We start from the raw sequence: 6,000 nt of genomic DNA on the forward strand, positions 1-6,000 counted from the left end.
AGCTTTTTCTTTTCAAAATGGTGATCCACCAAAAACCTCCCCAGGTCAGCCCACATGTGCATATCCGCAAGCAAAATTTGGCGTTCACTTCTCCACTTTGCTTTTGCACTTACCTACAACATGAAACAACTAGGTAAGCAAAAATGCTTAGTAAGAATAACATTGCACACAATATACTAAACCCATTAATGGGTTGACCTAAGATCGTTATCACTAACGGTGATTAGACTATTGGATAAATCCAACCCTATCATACAATTCTCAAACAATAGCCAAATAAGAATCAATTACTTTAACTTTACCCAACAAACAACGTTACACATATCATGATAACCTGCACTTAGAAAATCCCAGAACATAAAAGATATATAACACATATCATAAATAATCAATAGATTAACAGAAGGGATTTGGGCCTCAACCCGATTCTAGCATTTATGTCGTAGCTCCAACTCAGACTATATTTTTACCTTGTCGTGGCTCCAACCCGGACTATAGTACCACTGTCATGGCTACAACCTAGACTATATTTTTATCTTGTCCTGTCTCCAACCCGGAATATATTACCATTGTCCTATCTCTAATTCGAACTATGTCCATACCATGTCCTGGCTCCAACCTGGACTATATACTTACCATGTCCTGAATCCAACCCGGACAGTATTATAATAAGGTTCTGGCTCCCACCCGAACTCACTTACCATTAAGCCACAAAATGCATAAGCATTGCATAGGTAGGCATTAAGCATACCCTGGTCTTAACGACCCAAACAAAAATAGTGTAATATACTGCTACAAGCACACACTAGTATATTCATGTTGTAGCCAAGAAAGAGAAAGACTAACTTACTTGGAGTCCTTACTTCCCAGTTGGATCTTTAATACCGCTATTCATTTTCCCTTTCGCAGTTACTGTAATTAATATAGTGTACTGGGATTAAACTATGGTATACTCTTATAGCTAATATTTTATGATAGCTACATCCAATAAAGTTATCTTAGAGACTCTATACAATAGCCTCTTATACACCTTACAATGTATAAGGTCGGATTCCATTTCAATCTTTATAGTAACATGAGAAAATCGGCCTCATCACAACACGGTCTCCGTGCCGTGCATCATAATATTCTTTCACTAGAGAACTCTCTTATCGAATAACTCGTATTTTAGTTTTTGGAAAAAAGGAGTTCTACTCAAATCCTATCTTTAGAAAAATACCAACTTGTCATCCTCTTACAAAAGTTTACCTTTTTCTATCATTTACCAAAATACCACCTTTTGACCATTTACAAATAATATATGACAATGTTATCCCATTCTCTTAAAGATTCTACAAAACCCAACGCAAATTCTTACCATTTCTATCCATAACCTAGGATCTCTTTTTATGTTATTTTTGAAAAGAAGGGAAATTGGACCCTTAAATTAAAAATGGTAAAAATCAACTTTTAAATTAACTCAAGTTGATTTGGAATTGGTTAAGTCTCCAAATCCTTAGTTATCTTTGCAAAGGAATATTTCTTCTCATTTCCAAAATATTACTTCCACTATTTAATTTAAAGTGGTAAAGTCTCCTTTTTAAACTTTTTCCTTAAGTTGTGTTTTGGGAAAAACCCTTAAACTATCGTTCATGTATTCTGTGTCATAAGGACGGGAATTAGGTGAAAGCCTCGCATCAAAACTTGTATTAGGTTAAGAGAACTAACCTCCCAAAAACATTTTTCGTTAAGGTTCGAAATTACTACTTTTCATTTTTTAGGGCAAACTTAGAAAAATCATTTCTCTTAAACAATGACACATTTTTATATTAAATAATTCCCTTAAAAATTTCATTATTTTTGGGACAACAAAACCCATTCAAATTTTTAAAGCAATTTGGGCAATCCCTGCTGCCCAGAAGTTTTTCCCAGATTTTATGGTAACTTTGAAAATTTATTTTTCTTACACCGTAGCCGAGTTCTTTCTGAAATTTTACAGAGTTCATTAAACGTTTCGAAATTAGCTTCTTACAAAATTTCCTAATTTTTTGGAATTATAAAACTCAACCGAATGTTTTAACTCATCTGGGCAGTGCTTGCTCCCTAGAAGTTTTGTTTCAAGATTCTAGGGAAAACTTTGAAAAATCATATCCCTTATACCTTAACAAAGTTTCCTCTAAAATTTTACGGTATCCCTTATACATGTTTAAAATAACACCCTACCGAATCTCATAGCTTCTTGATTAACAAAACTCATTCAAAATCAAAAAAATCTGGGTTGTGCATGCTGCCCATAGATTTTCCAGATTTACATCAAAATGCCAAAACGTTCATAACTCGGGTTTAAAAATACATTTTTACGATTTTAGAAAGCCTATCATCAATTAATCACAAAGAACTATGCAACTAAACAATTTTTTTTTTCATAGAAAGAGGCATTGGGGGTGTGATCTGACCCATTAGAAGTCAGACCACGAAATTTTGGCAGCTTGCATTTTTACACAACCTAACAACAATAAGAATTCCTAGCATAACCCTAGCCACATGCATGCATACAAATCATCATACCACACATAAATCTCAACCTTAAGCATAAAATAAACTCAAAAACTATTGAAACACCCTATACAACTAGATCTACATGAATCACCACAAAACTTAAAGAACTCACCCATAGATTCTACCTTTCGAAGCCATAGCTTGGAGATGTGCTCCTTAGCTCCTCAACACAATCCCTTAGTGCTCTAAAATCTTAAAATCGAGCCCCAAGTTCCACGTGCAAATTTTTAAGAATTAGATTACGGTAGAAAACTTAGATGAGGAAGAAAACATGCAAACTACCAAGATTTCTTACCTTGTCACCACTAGATCACTAAAGTGCTAACTCCTTGAGGTACTACCCGTACAAGCCTTTCTTGAACCCTAGAACACAAGAGCAAAGTCATGAATGGTTGTGAGATCAAATGCATGCAAAATAAACCCTTAGGGTTTCGGGTTTGAAGAGGAAGAGATGAGAAAAAAAATAGAGTAAGGTTCGAAACGTATTCTATCTTAGGGTCCTCTTGCTCTTGGAGAGAAAATGGCAGCAATGGAGAGTAGAGAGATACTAGGGCTTCGGTTTTGGGGAGAGAGAATGGAGAGAGCTATTTTCTTGAGGAAAAAGATTATTATTATTTTTTTAAATGATTGAATGTTTAGCCAATGGGTGGGGTGAGGCTCTTAATTTTCCTAGAGTAGCTGTCCTAGGCTCTTGAGAGCCCTAGGCATAGCTCTTTCTGCCCACCCCTCTCTCTCTCTCCTCCCTTGGAAAAGACCTTTTTTCCCTTACTCATTTTTACCTCTCTCCTTAGACACTCAAGGTCATTTTGGTAATTTTACTTATCTAAAATTACCTAAATTTTACCCTATAATTTTTAAATATCTCCAAGCTTAATTAATTAAAATAAATATGACCCAAAAATACAATTTGACACATATCACATAATTTTGGTAATTTTATCAAATTGACCAAAATGCTCTTAGAGGCTCGAGCAAGAAATTCTCATTCTTAAGCCTAGTTGATTGGAATTTAAAACTTAATCAATTTTTCTTAAACTTATTTGCTCGACTATAAATTCCTAGTTGTCAAACCAAAATTAATATTTTTATGCCATAGTATTTCCTATTTTATTTAATCCAAGATTTTTCTCCCATTAGGGTTTACCCCTTAGTCCGAGACCAATCTTTCTTTGCATAAAGCTAGAACCTTTATCGGATCAATACAGTGGCTATACAATTCACTAATCATCGCAAATTCATATAATATCATTTATCAAAATAATATTTCACATAATTCTTCAATGATAGGGATACTGCTCCCGCATCTTGGCTTCCTTCTCCCAGGTCGCCTCTTCAATGACGTGGTTGCACCACAGCACCTTCACCGAAGGTATTGTTTTGTTTCTTAACACCTTGTCTTTCCAATCTAGAATCGCGACTGATTTTTCATCATAGCTTAGCAAAGGATCTATGCTAAGTTCATCGTAACTTAGCACATGAGTGGGGTCATTCACTTACTTCCTTAAGGTTGACACATGGAATACATCGTGAACTCTAGAGAATGCAGGCGGAAGGGCTAGTCGGTAAGCCACCTTTCCAATGCGTTGCAAAACCTCGAACGGTCCTATGTACCTAGGGCTCAACTTGCCATTTTTCTCGAACCTCATAGTTCCTCTCAGTGGAGCTATCTTTAACAGTACCTTGTCCCTAACTTCAAATTCTAAAGGTCTCCGTCGACGATTGACATACTTGCATTATCGATCTATAGAGGTCTATTGCCTCTAACGAATCAACCTAATGTCCTCCGTAGCTTGGTCCACCTATAATGATCCCAAGAATTTCCTTTCACCAGTCTCATGCTAGTGGATTGGGGATCGACACTTTCTTCCGTATAGTGCCTCTTATGAAGCCATTTTTATCGAGTCATGATAACTATTTTTGTAGGAGAACTCAATTAATGGAAGTTTTATACTCCACGAACCTTGAAAATCTAGCACGCAAGCTCTCAACATATCTTCCAATGTCAGAATTATTCGTTCGCTTTGGCCATCTGTCTGTGGGTGGAAAGCAATACTTAATTTGAGTTTAGTTCCCAATCCCCTTTGCATTTTCTTCCAGAATGCAGAGGTAAATCGCCCATCATAATCGGACACTATAGAGATGGGAACCCCATGTAATCGCACTATCTTATCAGTGTACAAGTCTGCCAACTTATCTGCATCGTGTGTTGTCTTAATGGGTAAGAAATGAGCATATATTGTCAGTCTATCAACGATAACTCAAGTTGCACCGTGCCCCTTTGGAGTGTGTGGTAATCTGTTAACAAAGTCCATGGTGACCATTTCCCATTTCAACTTAGGGATCTCTAGCGGCTGCAATAATCCTGCATGTCGTTGACGCTTTGCCTTTGTTTGCTGACACGTCAGACAGTGTGCCACATATTCTACTACATATCTCTTCATTCCTACCCACCAAAAGTATCTTTTGAGATCCTGATACATCCTAGTGGTTCTTGGGCGCATAGCGTAAGGAGTATTATGAGCCTCATAGAAGATTTGTTTCTTGATCTCCTTATCATCAGGCACGCATAATACCCTTGAAACCCAACACTCCATGCTCTGAGATATGACACCTTGGTCGCATGTCCTTCTTAGTCTCAAAGCACCAGCCATTGGATCCACGGATCTGCGAGCTATCCCCCTTGGATTGCTTCCATGATTTTGGGTTGCACAGATAACTTCGCCAATCTTCCCACTACTATCTCAAAATCAAATTTGGATATATCGCTTTATAGTTCTTGGGGTATTTCTTTCCCCGAAACTATATAGGCCATTGGTTGCCGACTTAATGCGTCATCTACTTTATTAGCCTTGCCTAGGTGGTACAGTAGATCACAATTGTAATCGTTTAACTATTCTAACCACCTCCATTCTCTTATGTTTAACTCTTTCTTGGTGAAGAAATATTTCAGACTCTTGTGATCCATGTATATGTCGCAGTGGATCCCATAGAGATAGTGTCTTCAGATCTTAAATGCAAACACTACCACTGCTAACTCCAAGTTGTGAGTTAGACAATTTTTCTCATAATTTTTCAGTTGTCGGGAGGCATATGTGATCACCTTCCCGTGTTGCATTAATACGGCTCCGAGTCCCCGACCTAATGCATCACTATAAATTTTATAACCCTCTGTGCCTTTTGGGATCGTTGTAAGATCAGTTCCAGGTGATTGGCGTGTTCTTCCTGGTTTCGCGAGTATAGGAGTATATCGTCTATAAACATGATCACTAATTTGTCTAGATACTCACCCATTAACCTAAGCATATGATCCATGAATGCCACAGGCACATTGGTGAGTCCAAAACTTCTCACCATAGACTCGTAGTGACCATCCTGAGTTTAGAATCCAGTCTTGGGATTATCCGATTCCTTAACCATCAACTGATTTTACCCAGATCTTAAATCGATCTTTGAGAATACCGA

Source organism: Humulus lupulus, chromosome 1 (genome assembly GCF_963169125.1).
Source record: "Humulus lupulus chromosome 1, drHumLupu1.1, whole genome shotgun sequence".
Lineage (NCBI taxonomy): Eukaryota > Viridiplantae > Streptophyta > Magnoliopsida > Rosales > Cannabaceae > Humulus > Humulus lupulus.